The following is an 18,714-nucleotide window of genomic DNA, read 5'->3' on the forward strand; positions in this document are numbered from 1 at the left end:
CTTTCTCTCTATGGCTCTGAGTTCGGTAAAGCCGCAATTTCCTCCTAATCTTCTCCATATTGCTTTACAATATAAAATTCCCTGTAGAATTGAAATGGGTCCGATATGTGGTCTGCGCCGACTCGCACATATGATCCGCTCTGTGCTATCGTGTCTCTGGACTGGAGCAGACTGTGTGCGAGCTGCGCGGTTCAACAACGTGAAACCAGACTTCATTCGCCCCAGTGGAAAGCATATTTAAACTGTCTGAATCGTTCCCTATCCCCTACTGTATATTGTGCCATTCACCATGTAAAATATAAATATGTGAACAAGTGACCGATTTTGCAGCTTCAGTGTCTATTTATAATGTTGGGGGCAGGACGCTTTAGATTCTAGAGAGCATTTGATTGGACAGAAAATCTGATGAGAAGCTGAAGTGCAGAGTGATGTCATCAAAATCATTGATCCATATTGGCTGAAGTGAGAGACTGTATGTTTTGAATGCTTAATTCTTCTAAATGCGGATTTTGCCCCCCATTGTTTTGGAGCACATTAGCTTATAGATAACAGTAAGACTAACATATTCATACTAAAAGCCAAAAAAAAAAAAAAACAATTTTGATTTCATGTGGACTTTATAGGCTATCTTTTTTTCTAGGCGTTGAAATATGGCATGCGTTCTATGTATTATCAGTAAGTTAATTGTAACAAATCTGCGCAAACTCTCAAAGACTAATCGTCTAGGTTAAGTAAGTGTACAGATAATCCGTATACTCCCAGTTCAAGTTGATCCGACACAGTCGGACATCCTGCGTCTAAGCGCAGTCAACCCAGATAGAGTAGGGGAGACCGGGGACAGTTGCAACAGGGGACGGTTGCAACATGTCATTTTTCTCCAATCAGAAACAAGCTAGAGTGATGACACTCATACTGTACATGCACAGTTAGACCCTCCACCCACCAAGAAGACAGTAGACATATTCAACATCTGCTGATGTATTTATTGAACAAAACTTGTTTTGGAGGTATGAAAGTAAATTTTTTCATGAGATATATTTTTGTCATACTGTCCTGAAATTTTGTATGATTTAATCAAAACTTACATAGTTTGAATTGTTGTTGTGTTGACTACTAAGTGACATGGTTAGCATGTGTCAAAGTCAGCGTGTCTAGCAGGCACATGATGTTCTGTCATGGCTGATAGGGTCGGGGACGGTTGCAACATGTTATAAATTGCATGTTTAATAAAAGTTTGTTGCATTACAAATTGTTAAATTCTTCCTGTCTGACACTGAAATATGGAGAGATTGAATAGCATCTGTAACACCTGCACACTGAATCTATGTAGGCCTATGTTCTACACATGAACAAACAAAACTCAATAACTGTTATTTGATAAATATGACTAAATAAATAAATAATAGGCTACAATAATATTATTGAAATAAATAATACTATAATATTATAGTAGGCCTAAAACAGTTAATATTTTCAGAATTCTTTGCTCATTGAGACAAAAAGCTTAAGTTAATTAATGAAATTTAAGGTATTTTTAACATGTTGCAACCGTCCCTGGGTTGTGTTGCAACCGTCCCCTGGGTCGGGGTCAGTTGCAACATCTGACTTCTTCCATTCAAATAAATACTGTGAACGATATGTCATATATAATCATCTTTAAATGGTATGGGTAATTAGCAGACAGATGCAAGTTTAATATATACAAATTTGGTTGGTCTAGTCCAAATAGTCTCTGAGTAATTGAGAGAAATGCAAAAAGTGTTGCAACTGTCCCCGGTCTCCCCTATTCCCCGCAAAGACTAATAAAGAAGCTTCAGTGAACATACATATAATGCGTAAATCCGGACGCCTTGGAATGCGCCATACGCCCGTCTGTGCATTACTGTTATCCTGATAAGCTTCTCGGAGTTGTCCCTGCAACGCACCATGTCCGTTCTAACTCGTTTGTGCCATCTACAGATTTGCACGGCTCTGGAGAGCTCATGATCGCCGTCTACACACGTTCGGTACACGCTTCAACTGACCTGCGCTTCTTGTGACCCATTCTTTCTCAAACTGGGCTCTTTCCTCGGGGTTTATCTGGATATCTCTTTAGTTTGCGAACGGGATTGCCCATCGCTTTTACTGGATTCACTACAAAACAATGAAGAAACAGACAGCAACTGAAACACGGGAATAAACGGGTGGCGTTCGGAGAGGAATAACAATTTAACGAGAGATCTGGGGATAATGGTCTGATCTAGAAGTGCGTGTGGCCGTTTTCAGCTCAACTTGGTGGAAACTACACATGAATGGTGTGGTAGGACTCGGGTATCAGCTCAGGTCGGTGTGCACAAGAATGCACCTTCCTTCGTTTCTCTGCTTTTCTTTTACATGAAACAGGAAGAGAAGATGTGTTGAAACAGCAGAGGCTTTAAGCGCATCCGTTTAGAATTTAGTGCAATCAAAACGAATGGATACGTTCCCAATGATTAAGGTAAGTGCTGGGCTTGTCACGCTGCTTATCGAGCACATGTCATTTGTGAAAGGATTTTAAAAACACTACTAATAAGACATCGACACGGCTTTTAGTGTTTTTATATCGGTTAACGCGTTCAATTAGTTACAGTTAGAAACTCTGCATTCGACGTGCCCGCTTTAACAATAAATCACCTCCAGTCCTGAAGAAGGGATTCGTGCACTTTCAGAGATTTGTAGATAATTGTGATAAGGAAAGTTGAAGGTTCTAATAATATGCAATGTGTCCATTACTGGTCCCGTTTACGAATCAGCCGACAATTCAGGGATCCCAGTTTGCTTCCCAACCTAATTCTCAGCTGAAATCACTCACAATTACATTACTTATATATGATTTCGTGACGACCTAGTATAGGTTTCATTGTATGTTCTCCTGTAATTCCGTTGGCATGAATATTTGATCTGATTAATGTTGTTCTAGAGGTAAAATTTGATGGCTTATCAATCAGTAATTTCAGTTTTTCCTTGTGTTATTTCAGAGCAATATCCAAATTCGTATCGTGTTGTGTATATAGTAAGCTTATGCAAGCTCTGCGTATACAGTGCATAGATGATCGTTTATACTTACCTGTGTTCATGGGAGTGGTGGATGAGTTTCTAATGGCTATACTATATTGAACAATGCTAATATAACCTTGCAAAACATATAATTCACATGCACAGGGTGGCTATCAAGTGGCATAATACCACCCGAGTTCACACTGGCACAGATAATTATAGTCTTTGCGAAACACCACACAAGTGCACATGGGAACAGAGAGCTGGGAATTTCAGCACCGCGGACAGCACCCGAGTCTAGTTTTACTCCCATTTGCATTGCACTGATAGCTACCAAAAGATTGCAAAGATGCCTCTTGATTGAGCAGTTTTTTATGGGACCTTAATGAGACTCTCTTGCAGACGTCAATGATGATTGAAAGGGCACAAAGAGCATTCACCTTGAGGGCCAGCTCATGCAGCGTGTCAATGTCTGAGGAACACATTCATTAGACGAACAAGCTTCAAGCACAAAGGCAATTTGATTAGGGCTCACGTGCACTGCAGCTCTAATAAGTCCCCTCCCTTTTGTGTACCTTTTCACAGCATTTCCAAATATAACTGAGGACAAAGGCTGCAATTGTCACGATTAGTGAAATATAACAGCAAATCAAGCCTTTAGAGCCCTTAATCAGTGTGCTGTATCTATAATTCTACAATTCATTAATACATTATTACAATTGTTATTTGACCCCTAATATAAGTACAATGATGCACAACACCCCAAATTAATGCCTTACTATTCCATCACATGGAAGCCATAGGGTCAGGAAAGTGATGACAGTTCAAACCAATGGTCGACTTTTAAAGCCACTCCACCTCTCAGACAATTACTCCCAATTGGCCTATGATTAACCTTACATCAACCTTCTTAGCTTAGACTTAGCCACTTAAAAGGCTCTTTTACCATTCCAGTGGGCTGGACAGATGGTTTGCCATCTTTTCACGGGCTGCCCGAGCATAGCAGGGCTCGTGTACTTGTTGTCCTCCCCTCAGCTGGTGTCAGTGTAAGAGAGTTGACACAAATTTCCCATGATGCCACCATCATTTGTATGCCAGTGTGCTCTGAACAACCCAGCCTCATTTGTCTTCTCTATATGCAAATTATAATTTTGCAGTTGTTTTTATAGAAAGGGATCCAAATGGCGTATTGAATGTTGGTTTGCATTTCAGCAGTTCAATAATATGAGGACATGTGTATGAGGTCACTCTGTCTGATTGAAAATTTCAATTCATCTGCTCCTTGGTGTACTGCTCATCTTAAGGAGCTGACATTAACCAAACTAAGACGGTGTAATCTCTGTCTGTCGGCCAATTATACTTGAATTCTCATAAGACAGAGATTATGCAAACTCTGAAAGGGCCCTCCAGACTAAGATTCAACTAAAGTCTACTATAAAAATGCTGCAGAGACCTCTGGGTTCTTAACTGACGTCCACTCAATCAGAGGAACGGCAGACCAGAAGTGTTGCCAGGCTAATCTCTGTGACTGGCAGTAAAATACTTACAGTGCCTTAGTCCACAGGGGATTAGGGAAATTTCCCTAATGAACTTACAGTTAAAGCCTCTCACCCACTGGACCCAATTTACAGAGCCCTCTTTGAAGCACCCTGGACTCTGCATATAAATGCATCAGTCTGGATCGAGCATTACGCAAATGATTGAGGATATCTTTGCAGGACTTCTATTTGTTAATTGTTTGTTGTTGTTGGGTTGGCAAGCATCTATGTGTAGGTTATCTGAAGACTTGATCTGACTTGATTATTGCTCTGACTGTACAGACGCTGTTGTATGAGATCTGAGCTGAGCTGGACAATAATGACATCATCTTTTGCCGAACTGCTTTATATACAACATTAACTAATTTATTAAATGATGATATTTACAACGGAACTAAATCAACACTGAACTGACTTCAGCTGAACAACAGCCGAAATGCATTATTTCAAAGTAAAGCTGCTTTGAAACAATCTGTATTGTATAAAGCGCTACATAATTAAAGGTGACTTGACTTGACTTAAGCTTTATTGATAAGTGGCAATTATTTAGAAACTCAAGAAAAGGCAACCCTAAGTTTGTCCATTTGTCTTTGTGTTTAAGTTGATTGGAAGTAATGGTAAAATCAAGGTGTTTAAAAATTGTTGTGCGAATTAAAGAATTTAAAGATTGGCCACACCCGACAGAAAGTTTATTTTAAACAGGGAGATGAACTTACTAATTTGAAATTGTAAGAAATTCAAGAATATCAGCTCTGATGGTCATGATATCTGGCCACCCAAGAGGGAATTACTGGTCATGCCACATTCATTTATTTTTAATTTAATTGAGGTATAAGAAAACATTTTTTTTTCTTTTTTTCTTATACCTCAATTATATTCAGAATAAAATGAATATGGCATGACCAGTGATATATGTTCAGTATATACATATATATTCAGTATATACACATCTATATATACATATACAGAATATATATATATATATAGTATTGTGAATAGAGAGAAAAAAAATACTGTTGTTTAGGGGAAATCTAAAACTACTTTGTCAATTCTGTAAGTATCTGTCATCTTCTAGCATGTTGTTATTATAAAACTAATGTGTCAGGGGCAGTAATTCCTCCTTGGGTGACCAGAGATCATGACCATCAGAGCTGATAATATTTCCTGTGTTCTACAGTGAACAAGGTCAGATAGTGAGGGAGATGCAATCATTTTTACAGCCATTGTGACAGAAGAAAAGGCAGTGCGTTTGGGCAAGTCTAGGTATATTTATGTGTGCATGGCTATTGTGTGAAAAAAAAAAAGTAATGTGGAGATAGATAATACCATATTTATATGGACGTGTATGTTTTGTAAGCGTGTGCAAGAGTGTGTACTTGTTTTCTTGAAAATCAGCAGTAAACAACTTAATGGACTCATTGATTGGTGTTTGAAATGCTCCCAGACATTCCTTAATTACACAGAACAAAAACATCCGCTTACTTTGCTTTCATTGCATAATAAATGCAGGCAGAACTCTAGCCTATTATTCTTATGCCCAACATAACTTATATTAAATCATCCACAATATTCTTGCTAAACATTTTTAAGGGTGGAAACTGAAAATAGCTTTGTTTCCATCCACCTATTTCCGCCAAAAAAAATCCGCCAAGATAAATTCTATAACTCTGCATACATTTTTGTATCCGATAAACTACAATGGAAAGACATTTACCGAATAAATCCCTTGATGCTCAACAAAAAATGTAACTTTGCCTCAGTGGATGTGATTGGATAACTGAACTAACCAGAGGACCAATCACATCACAGCATCTCAAATGTTGGTGTGATCATTCTGAAATACCTGAGGCAAAGTCTGTCATCAGAATGATTTGGTTTAATTCTCTCCCAAAAGCGTTTCACACAATTGCATTCATAAACACCAGCATCCAAACGCTAGAGAAGCGTTTATTACTTTCCTTCTGCCGCTCTGAGACGCAAGTCATTTATGATAGAGGAAAAAAGAAAGAGCCACAGTTTCTTCCCCGATTGCAGCAACTTCCATTTTTATTACAGATATTTTGCACCAATTTCCCGGGAAGTGACGGTTTTTGTTCTCTTGAACACATGGGATGGAAACGCTGCTTTATTCACAAATGTTTAATGCTATATATTTCAATTCTGCACACAAGTTAAATTCATAACTTTGGGTGGAAACACAGCTAATGAGAATTCTAATATCTTGAGGTCTGATGTGAGTAAGTATGGCATATGCATACCTTTGATCTAGATCCTGATGCTATATTGGATCCAGTGTGGTGGCCCTCAGCATAAGCCTTTTTTTTTTCTGTCTATTAAAAAGATTGTGATCATTTTCCTTTGGGGAAAATGAACTGATCTCGGGTCAGATGTGGTGATAAAAGTGATGATGAAGGAATGGCTTTTAAGAGCTGATTTCTGATAAAGGCAGAGAGTAACTGGAGCAATGGCACCTCAGGGACAGTGAATGGAAAGGAGCTAGGCCGCGGCCTGAAGCCACACTCTGAATTAGAGACCCCTCCAGGGACTCGGGGGAGCAGTTCTCATCTCACCGTGAAATATAAGAACATCATTACTCCCACCCAACATCAGAGATGAGGCCTGTGTTGCTCACGTTCACGAATGGCACGGACAGGTTCATAACTTCATTTCTATATTCCCACACCATATAAATGGGACCTCTGGCACATGCTATTTGCATAAATAATGCTAAGATTGAACTATATTGCATTGTTTGGTGCAAATATTATTAATAGTTTCTCAGTGTTAAAATTGGTGTTGGGGGAATAGTGTAGGAAACAGTATGCAATGCATGCACAATATGGAAAAAAGTGTTTTTATTGCATTGTGATGTGGTTGCTAGGGGGTTATGTGTGGTTGCTAAAGTCGGATTAATTATAGCACACAACTCTTTGAAAAACTACACAGCTTGAAACACTGAATGTGCACGTTTCATACATTAGTTTTTATTAGCATTTTGAATTAGATTTTATTCTGTTTTCATTTTAGTTTTAGTTAATGTTTTAGTCATTTGTGTTTTTGTCATTTTTATAGTTTGAGTTTTAGGGGCTGTTTACACGACGCCGCTTTCAACTAAAAACGGGACACTTTTAATGCGTTTTGGCCGTTCATTTACACGATGGCAGCGTTTTCGTGATGCAAGCTTTTAAAAACGGGGAATGGAAGTCCAAGTTTTTGAAAACAATATACTGTAAAAAGTGATCAGTTGATTTAACTTAACATTTTAAAATAAAATTAAGTAAATAAACTTAATGCGTACTTGAAAAAAATATTTGAATAATTTAAATAACATTATTTATAATGTATAATTTTTTTTCCAATTACGCATGGTTTATTTACTAAATCATTTCAAGGCAAAAAGGTGAAATCATGCGCATGCGTATGTGTTCAGTCTATAGTTGTGTAGTGCATCTTTACAATGTCACATCGCCAACTACTGGCCTGGCAACAGAATACAGCGTTTTTAGTCGTTTTTGTGGATCCGTGTGAACAAGGATAATTTTGACATTGTTGTTATACGTGGAAACACAAAGGAAAAACTTTTCAGTTTTAGGACATATATATATATATATATTTTTTTTTAAGTTAATGTTTTATTATTTCAAGTAATTATTAAAAAATTTAGTTTTAGCTAACAATAATAGGGCTTGAGGTTTTGAAAAAGTGCAACGTGTGCTTTAAGGCAAGTCAGTAGACAGACATTTGGTAACACTTTATTTTGAGGTGACGTAGTTAGACGTTACTACATATACTTAATATATTAATAACAGTAAATTATGCATAATTACAAGTTACTAACCTTAAACAAAACCCTAACAGTAATATAGTACTTACTCTATAGTAAGTACATGTAATTAATTAATATTACTCAGTAATTATTTGAGAAAGTACTATAACTACGTCACCTTAAAATAAAGTGTAACCGGACATTTTTGCAACATCACAGGCAAGACTGAAAACTCTCACACTCTGAAACAGTTTGTATAGATTACGTTTCAATAACGCTTTAAATTAGCTATATCATCTGACAACATCATCTGATAATAATGTATGCTTATTTTGCTGAAATACACTGCTGGCCTGGGGTAAATATCATAAAGACATGCTTTTACTTACCTTTTACTTACACTCTGTATAGCTGCCGACCTCTGCGTGTGGTTATAGGAAGCCCTATTCCCGTGTTATATTCCCTGAGTGATCCTTGGATACTCATGCTTAAGTTCATAATGTCCAGAGAAACCAGTGTGCTGCAATAACACCAGGGGTTTACAGCATATAAACGATCACACAGAATGTTTTGACAGGAGGCCAGAGTTTCATATGTGGTTTTATTATCAAGCCTTGGGCAGTTGGATCCAGTTACATTTAACATCCATATTTAGATCTGTATCAGAGCAGAACTATGTGTAGTAAAGACATCAGATGTGTTGGGTAACTGCCTTTCTCAGGACTCACGTTCGGAAGGATTAAAGGAGGGGGGAGCTGTAGTCCCTTAGGAAATTGTTAAAACAGTTTCGCTCTTACGGACCGAAAATGGAGAGCTACGTGTAGAGTGGCGGGGCGATAACATTCAGGCTCAGCTGGGGACGTTGGCTCTGTGAGGCTGTAATTTAGAAAGGATCCAAGGCTTATCTGTCGGCATCCTGGTGTTGGAGAGAGAGAGAGAGAGAGAGAGAGAGAGAGAGAGAGAGAGAGAGAGAGAGAGAGAGAGAGAGAGAGAGAGAGAGAGAGAGAGAGAGAGAGAAGAGAGAGAGAGAGAGAGAGAGAGAGAGAGAGAGAGAGAGAGGAGAGAGAGAGAGAGACGAGAGAGAGAGAGAGAGAGAGAGAGAGAGAGAGAAACATAGCTAACCACGTACACACAAGCTCCATTCCAAAACCTAGTGTCCTGCATTGCTGTCATTTTAAGGCAGGATCGTAACTGGAATGGAATGGAACCTAATTTAGAGACTGAACTGCAACACTCAGTAAAATGTAATTCTATAATTCACAAGAAGTGGATGCGAAACTGAACTTTTGATTGTTTACAGAAGTTTGACATTAGCATGTTGTTAAGCTAACAACATGTGATTATAATAAAGGGACGTCGAACCAAGGACGATAAATATAACAATAAAGTATTGTATAATCACTATAACTGCTATATAATCATAATTGTATAACAACAGTAAAGTCCACACCACAGCAATAACGATAATGACATTTACATTAACATTTAGTCATTTAGCAGACGCTTTTGTCCAAAGCGACTTACAATCTAGGACTAAATTAAGCGAGTCATCGTGAAGAGGCCAAAAACAGTGCAAGAAGTGCTCAAAATATGAAGTTCAGGCATTGGTCAGAGTAGCATGAGCTCATAAGGGAGGATTAAAGGGAAAGGAATTTTATTTTTTATTTTTTATTTAAGTGCTCACGGAAGAGATGAGTTTTCAGTTGTCTTTTGAATGTTGTCAGGAATTCTGCATCCCGGATGAGGGTTGGGAGAGCATTCCACCAGCATGGAACTGTGAATGAGAATGTTCTGGAAAGTGATTTTGTGGCTCTCTGTGATGGAACCACGAGCCGTCACTCGTTGACCGATCGTAGGCTTCTGGTAGGGATGTAGACTCGTAGGAGTGAGTGAAAGTAGGAGGGAGCTGAGCCTGTGATAGATCTGTAAGCAAGCGTCAATGCCTTGAACTTGATGCGAGCAGCGAGAGGTAGCCAGTGCAGTGAGATGAACAGAGGAGTGACGTGGGCCCTCTTGGGCTCGTTGAAGACAAGACGAGCTGCATGACACAGAGGAACAATATCGTTAGAATGACTTTCGCAGCGTTTTTTTTTTTTTTTTTTTAGTAATGAATGATAAAAAAATGTATAGCCAATCAGAATCCTCCTGACTTTAAAAAGCTTGAGCATTTAAAACTGCAACTGACATAATCTGCAGTGCATACTTACAATAAACAGAACGTTTTGTGTGTAAAGTGGATGATAATAGTTATTGGGTAACACTTTAGAATAAGGGTCCGTCATTAATAAGTAACTATGCAGGAAGTAATGCAGGACTAATGAGTAGCACTACATTAACACTTCAGCTACTACCATTAACTAATATGGAAACACGCTTTCAAAATATCAAATTTAGGAGATAGTTCATTATTATGTAATCAATAATTACTTAATGAGATAAGCTTCACTAATAACTATTAACTAACTGACTAATTATTAAGAATATTATATTGTGTGTCTGAGACGTAATCAGTCATCATTTTTACTCTGAATGTAGTCATACAATGCATCACTAATTACTCAAGTGTTACCTAGTCACTATGGAGGAACTACTAGTGATCTGGACCATTTTTTTCACTTTAAAATAATGGTCCAGATCACTAGTAGTTCCTGCATAGTGACTAGGAAACCCTTGATGATTTTATGACCACGTTGAGAGTAAAAAAAAAGACAATTGCTAACGTCTCAGACATGTTAATGTTGTGATTAGTAATTAATTAGTAATTCTTTATAATTTGTCATAATTACCTATTAGTTCTTCATGAGAATGCTCTCATTAAGCAATTATTGATTACCTAATAATCTCAGTCCTAAATTCGACATTACTTACTGATTAGTTAAGCTTGTTTCCATATTAGTTAATAGCAGTAGCTGAAGTGTTAATGTAGAACTACTCATTAGTCCTGCATTACCTCCTGCATAGTTACTGTACTTATTAATGACGGACCATTATTCTAAAGTGTTACCAGTTATTGTTATAGTTCTTAGTGTGAATGGGCTTTAAAAATAAAAATACATAGCACACACACATATAGTAAAAAAAAAAAAAAAAAAAAAAGTTTAATACATAACCTACATTTTAATTGCAACTAGTTTTATTTTCACTAAAAGTATTTTAACAAGGGGGTGGGAATGAAGACTTTGAGGTTTTCTAGTGGATTTATGGCCTCAGTGGCCTGACACACATTGTGTCCATGAATATGCAAAATATCAATATCCAGGGCACCAAGATACTATCTATTAAACCAATTCTAAATGTCTTTGAGCTTGTAGTACTAGATCTAGCATTACTAGAGTAGAGAAAACAAGTTGTTTTTATCAATATTTACATACTTGGATGACACATAAAATCACAGATTTTAGTGCAAAAAACACACACAAAAAAAATAAAAATCTGACCTTCTACTTTCACTTAATTATGGTTATGTTATTAATAATAAAAAAAAAAGTGACAGATAATCTGTTCACAAGAAACCGCTTACAGTACTCAACAAAGGTCAAAATAAATGGAGTGAACTGGACAACACTGCGTGCTGCCCATGAGGACAAGCTATCGATAGAACCGTTTTATTATCATTAATGTGTGGTATGCAGTCTTAAGTCACCATATTGAAGTACTGCTGCTGAAAAGTGACCAGGAAAAACTGCCAACATTTATATTTTATATACTGGGATTCCAAATGCTGAGGTGGCCAGTGGTTTTTCTTAGGTTGGCAGGTGTCCCGGTAGAGCCACTTAGATTTCAGAAAGGTTTCATAAATATTTAAACCATAAACATTTATCTAACTTTGGACCGAATTGTCGCAGTGCATTCTGGGATTGCCTTGTCCACGAAGACCTCCTCCAGTCCAGAGAAAAAAGTCTGTTGTCTTCCCTTCTGCTTCAAAACTTCAACACCCATAATGCACTGGGCATGTTGCCGTCCAAGGCCACTCCCACCAGTCTGCTCCTATTGGATAGGCTTGATCAGAGTCAAATACTGCTTTGCTTCATTAGGAAATAATTCTTAGCAAACTTTTAGTTATTATGGTGTTGACAAGAGTGTTCAAAGAGTATTTCAGTGAAGGATCCAGTGTGTTGTAGTCAGTGGCTAAAGGCTGCAAATAATCTGATAAACCTCTGTGTTTGTAGTCAACATTTCAAATTGGATGACCATGAAAACAATGCTTTAGGCCAACAGGAGGGGAAAAACTGACAGAAACTGCTTTTCAATCAGTCCTCCCCCGAAAGCAAAACACTGTTGTGTACAGGTCAGAAAGCTGTTGCCATAGTGTTCTATTATTACCATAATGCTGTTTAAAGAGTAGACAGAGTATGATCCAATTTCCAGTGATAAACTTAGCCTTAAAACTGTTCAAAAGTCCGCCGTATGAGGCGTTTTGCTTGACAAATAAATGTGAATTTCTCGGTAACACGGATAATGAAGTAGACATTATTAATTTACATTTACTACCGTCATTGTAAGAATACAAAGCGGGTTGAAAATCTGTGAAGTTTCAGCTTTAAGAATCACGTGCACACTTATTAGGACACACTTAATTTCACATTCATGTTGTTTTCATGGCTTTAAAAGGGAAGTAACCATTCATTTGATTGACTTCATGACAAGTGGTGCTTTCAAAACATTACCTGTTGTATCATCCGCTAGGTAACATTCATTCTAATTGCTTATTAAAGTATTTTACTTGCGGGCATTAGGAAAGAGATCCTGCTGGTGTGGATGTGGTGAAGGGTCAGTGGAGTGGCGTGAGGGTTGCGTATAGGGAGCAGTGAGATGATTCTCTGCTCAAGGACACAGACAGAAACATCTCCATTTATTTTCATGTCAAGAGCCTCTGGGTGTTGTTTGCTCTGAAAAACACAGAGATGCTCTGTTCCGCATACTGAGCCTCTGCAAAGCAAACCGGCTCTCTGGAGAACAGGGTCTGTCATCGTCCTCCAAGTTTGAGGTTAGCTCAGTTGAGTAAGTGGGCGCACTGATTAACTCTTCATACCGTATGATCAGGTGGGTGTAACTTTTGAGGAATCCGGAACACCGCTGTTAAAACAGCTGTCTGAAAGTCTCCAGAGTGGGCCCAGAGCTCCTTAAGAACAAGCTGATCTGAATGTATTTTGGTAGAACAATTTGGGTTATGTGCACCATTCAGGGTTACAGTGCTGACAGGCGGAGGAGGGCAGAAATACTGGCGTGCACAGCTTCAGAAATCTCCAGACACCCTGCCTGGGAACACAACCAGTATCTCGACTCTTTCCAACAAAGCGCCAAACCCCCCTGTGGCATATAAATATTCCAAATGCATGAACGCCATGAAATGCTTTTCTTCTTTTTCCCGATTCTGCAGTATAATACTATTGAGGCTCTACAGTAATTTCATACTATTTCTATATTTCAGGACTGAAATTATCGATCTTCTCTGTCTAAAGCTGAACAGACAATCCAGAAGATCAATATGTCTAAAAAAACGTTGCTGAGCTTTTCGGTTTACTGTCATAGTGACCCACATTTCAGTCACAGGGTGTGTCTTGTGGGCTGGAGAGCTGCACTGTTAATCAAGAAAGAAAAGCTGAAACGAATCCAATTACAGTCATATAAATGTATTGATCTGACAAGAGTGTAATTTGCAGTTGCTACTAGAACTAGGCTACTTGTGAAGGACTATTAAAGGCAACAAATACACATTTAACTGGCATAATGTGGTGTTTTAGATTGAAACACTATTCATTGGGGAATAACGCATTTAGGTGATTTTATCCTTTTGAATTTGATTGGATCTGGAGGGGGCGAGACATATTAGGCTATTATGGTATTGGATAGTATTATTTTTCCTGTGTAATCTTGGTTTTGTCTGTAAAAGTAATTTCAGAGTTGGAGAACGTTATCACATTTAGTTGAGATTGTGAATGCATTTTCCCCCTGCTTTAGAAACACTGATGAATAAGACTGGGACTTAGTCAATTTCACTTTTCGTGCAGTTTTCATGGCTTTAAAGTTATAACTAAGCCATAAGTACAGTAGGTTGACCTAAGAAAAGTGGTGCTTTCAAAATGGTGCTTGTTTTTGTTTTATTTGCCAAGTAAAATAAGTGCACTTGCTTATTAAAGTAGTACACACAATTAATGTGTCATCCATGTCTGTAGTACAAACAATATGGGATGAGTTATGCTCCAAAGTTTAAAATTGGCATAAAATCAAAATTGACCCTATTTTTATAATGCATGTTACTAAACTTATTGTGAATGATTAATCTATGCATATACTGTATTTTTCTTATTGTGATCTTAAAGTCATAACTGCTGCTATGTCGCCGCTGTCAGCGGAAACTTTGTATCTCCATATTTCGTCTTTTTTCCCCCCATAAATCATTAGTGTTGGTTACCCTTTGCGTCTGTCTGTGGGTTTAATCAATGTAAAGTATTAAAAAGACCTTGTGACTAAACCTCGAAACTCCATTGGCTCCTCAAACTGTCAGTCAAACCTCATAACTCCACCCACCTCTATCGTGAATGAAGAGCCGCATGCAGTTATATCTGCTGGTTTGCAATGCAACGGTAAATAAATAACTGGTTCTTTGAATAAGCACAGTGTTTTCTTTGCTCAAGAAACACTTTATGTATATGGGCTAATGTTGTATGTATTGAGAAGCGAAGAAGAGTGTATTAGTCTAGCATTAGTCTAGCATTTGCCAAAGGAGAGAAAAATCGGATGCATTAGTTATTGCATTAGCTAACATGAACTGACAATGAACATTATATATTTACAGCATCCATTAACCTTCGTTGATGTTATAAAAATCTTACTGTTCATTGTTTGTTCATGTTAGTTCACAGTGGATTAACAAATGTTAACAGATACAACTTTTGATTTTAATAATACATTAGTAAATGTAGAAATTAAAATGACCTAAGATGAATAAATCATGTATATGTATTGTTTATCATTAGTTCATGTGTTAACAAATAAAACCTTATTGTAAAGTGTCTATCAACTTTGACAATGCAGTATTTAAATTGTTTGAAAAATAAAATGTATTTTCCATTTCTTGAAAAGTAGCACTTTGAGAAACACCTGACAGCGACGAAATGCAAAGCCACACTAGCCAATGGCATTCTCATTTTCAGTACACATACTGTAGCTCCGTTTTCACAACCGATGGATAAAACCCAGTCCCACATAGTATTAGCAACTTAATGACATTTCTAGAGAAACAAGCTTCTAGAACTTTAACAAGCCTAATGCAGCTCTTATCAATCTTCAAAACAGTTTAAGACCCGAGAACTTGTATTAAGAAAGAAGGAAGTGATTTTGTTGATTTAAACAGTCTCTTTATGTCAGATTTTCGTAGGTAGCTTTCTGAAAAGAGTAAATACTGTTGTGCAAAGTTGTGCTGTGTGTTTGAGATGTCCAACATTTGAACTTTTGACTTGACTTTTAGGCGAACGATGGAAGGGCGGAAGAATGTTTTAAAAATAGTTTGGAAACTATCAAATTACTGGTTATGCCACTTGTGTTACACATTTTTAACATTAGTTCTATAGACAGGCTTTACAGCTACTGTGTCAGATATTCTGTAAATACCAATTTCACTGTTTTTACTACAAAACCTTGACACACTGGGGTCGTACCCTTCTGCCTGTAGCATTTCTCGCCAGTGTCTCCTGCAGAGCATGTTTCTGCAGCTTTTCAGCAACACTCATGATGCTCATTTGTCTCCATCAGACGCCGTAGTCACAACTGTGCGCTTGTCAACTAAGCAATATCAGTGCCTTGGTTCCTTGACTTCCAGTGTGAAAACAAAGATAAAGAATATATATCAGTTATAATGGCATTGTGTACAGAAAACCGTTCTCGCATACAGTGAAAATAATGTCGTTTTTACCCCCTTTCTACAATGTTCTTAGCTAAAATGATAAATTATCCAAAATATAAATATTACATTTTATGGCCTGCAGTTGTTTGGACAGATACACTCATATACCTGTGGTATGTGTGTACATAGGCATTGAATAGACATGTTTAAGTTGCATTCAGTTGCTGTCTTAAATTTTGTATGTGTAATAATCAATCATTGGCTGCACAAGTCATATTAACTCGAATGAGAGGCTCATTATGAACTTATTTGTAAAATCTTGTCTTATCTTGTATAACATGAAAAATTAAGTATGTAGACTATCAAATATAAGAGGTTGGGTCTGTGCGCATTGTGTCGTGCCACTGTCCAATCAGTGCTGTCATTTTTTCCACAAATGATAGTTTTGAAATTATGTAATGTTGGGGGTCCTGCACCAGCAATTGCCATGAATGACAATCCTAACATATACTGTAAAGTAGATGGAATTATCTTGATAAAATAAATTGTTACAGACCCACCCCTGACAGATAATACTCTTCAAGTGTAATTGCTGTCCAAAAGAAGCTTTAGCATCATGGTTAAACAGGACACTTTAAGCAGACAGCACTGATTAATAAATGAGCGTTACTGATTTAAATAAAAGCTTAACGAGGATTACTTGTCAAAGTGTGATTTGTAGTATCTTATTCATTAGAGCTGTATGCAACAGGCAAGCAAGTGCATTTCCGTCAAGCACAAATGCTCTCCTTGTCATGCTTGTTTTTTTTCAGAAGTTGTGTTTAGGCTACATGTCCATGCTGATCATTACAAGGTCTGTTAAAAAAAGCAATGATTTAGAGCAAATAACATTGACAAAGTGCAGCTGGTGTCTGTAAACATAAACTCACACACACAACCCGTGCAGCTCAACACCCTCTCACAGCAATTATTGACACTGTCAGTCACAAACACGGCAGGCCTGTTACAACAAAGGCTTGAGCAGTCTCTCACATAAACAGGCACGTATGACCGTGAAATCAACTCCTCTGTATTCTACTGCCATCTAGCATGTGTCTCATCTGAAAGTTGCAATTTTTCGCCTGCTTTGCTCCGCAGCTGCCCATCTGAATGTAGCACGTGCCCTGTTGAGATGTCAGTCATGCGACAGTGATGGCAAACAAGCTCCAGGATTTGAGTGCCACTCCAGTGATCGCTGATGTCTGACAGTCCATCACTGCTTCCACACCAGACCCCGTGCCACTGATCGATTCAGTTGGACAAAGCTGTTACACGGATTCCCCTAAAAAAAACAAAAAAAACCCCAGAAGAATGCCCAAGTGAGAGATTTTCAATTTTGTTGTAGTATGATGGTTTGATCTTGAGTTTTGAGGTTTGTTGAGTTGCCAAAACTTCTCCAGACACATAAATTCCAGTTTGTGTCAGCCTGTTGTTGCTGTCTGCGAAACACTAAAGAACTCAAGCTGCCTACACCCAAATTTACAGCTTTTTCCTCGCAGGCTTTTATGGGAATGTTTATAAGGATTACTTGTCCCAGTAGTGTGGCTCGTTGTCTGTCTCTGTCACCTACAGCAGAGGTGTCGACTGCAGCGTGAAATGAAGTCGTGCCGTTGTTCTCATCGTCTCTGACATTCAAAGGGATTTTAATTCAAGCTAATGCATCTTTTAACATCTCTCACAACTGGCATTATCAATTATGAAATAATCGTGTTATCAATTTCAAAGGGCTGAAAATACAGAGTGACGATTTTCACGCTCCCCTTTGAGCGAGATGCGTTCTCTCCTCGTGTGATGTCAAGTGATTTATTTCTCATTAGCGTCTCTTTCAAAAGCATGCTCTGTATTCAGAAGTGTGGATCTTCTGGCGCGGTGCCACACCCCTACGGCAAAACCAATTAGCTGCAAAAACAGCTCTCTATAACTTCCTGCTACAAAGATAACTAATAATCATCTACAATGAAAACATCCAACTTTCTCATCACATGCCTTTCTCAGGTTAGCACACCATGGCGATAACCAATTGTTGTTAATTGCAAATTAGTAGTGATGAGATTTAAAATTAAAGGTTTTTGTACGAGTGAAAAGAGTTTGGTAGCACTTCAGCACAGCAAATAGAGCTAACCGCTGTACATCATAAAATAAAATCTTAACAAATGGCATAAAAAGGTTTTTAATTTGTACAGGAGAATATCTACAAATTCTATAATAAAAACTGTAAATGGTTTAAACATCACATTAGATGCAATTTTACAGTAGAATATTTTCAAATAAATGGTTATTGCAAATTAAAACGATGGATAACTGTATAATTGATGGTAAAATTCCTTGTGTGACGCATCACATATGATTGTTTTATATGAATAATTTAATTTCTTCTAATTTTTGCTATTAGTAATGTGTTAAGGTGTTTAATGTTGCATTTTCTGTCATTAAGTTAATGTTTATTGGATTATTTTAGTGTCATGTGTGTTACCATGATGCTTTGTTTATGAATGTGTTGGGAAAAAAAT

At 37.6% G+C, this 18,714-nt stretch overlaps 1 protein-coding gene across 1 annotated transcript in view; it reads left to right on the forward strand.

The window, feature by feature from the left end:
• Positions 1-1,945: 1,945 nt before the first annotated feature.
• Positions 1,946-18,714, forward strand: part of LOC309479602 (leucine-rich repeat and fibronectin type-III domain-containing protein 2) — a 131,148-nt gene continuing 114,379 nt past the window's right edge. Inside the window, exon 1 of the mRNA XM_082143759.1 lies at positions 1,946-2,476. The gene's annotated coding sequence lies outside the window, so the exon portion shown is untranslated. The remainder of the gene's footprint in view (positions 2,477-18,714) is intronic.

This window comes from Leuciscus leuciscus (assembly GCF_965113295.1).
Source record: "Leuciscus leuciscus genome assembly, chromosome: 17".
In the NCBI taxonomy this organism is placed as follows: Eukaryota; Metazoa; Chordata; class Actinopteri; order Cypriniformes; family Leuciscidae; genus Leuciscus; species Leuciscus leuciscus.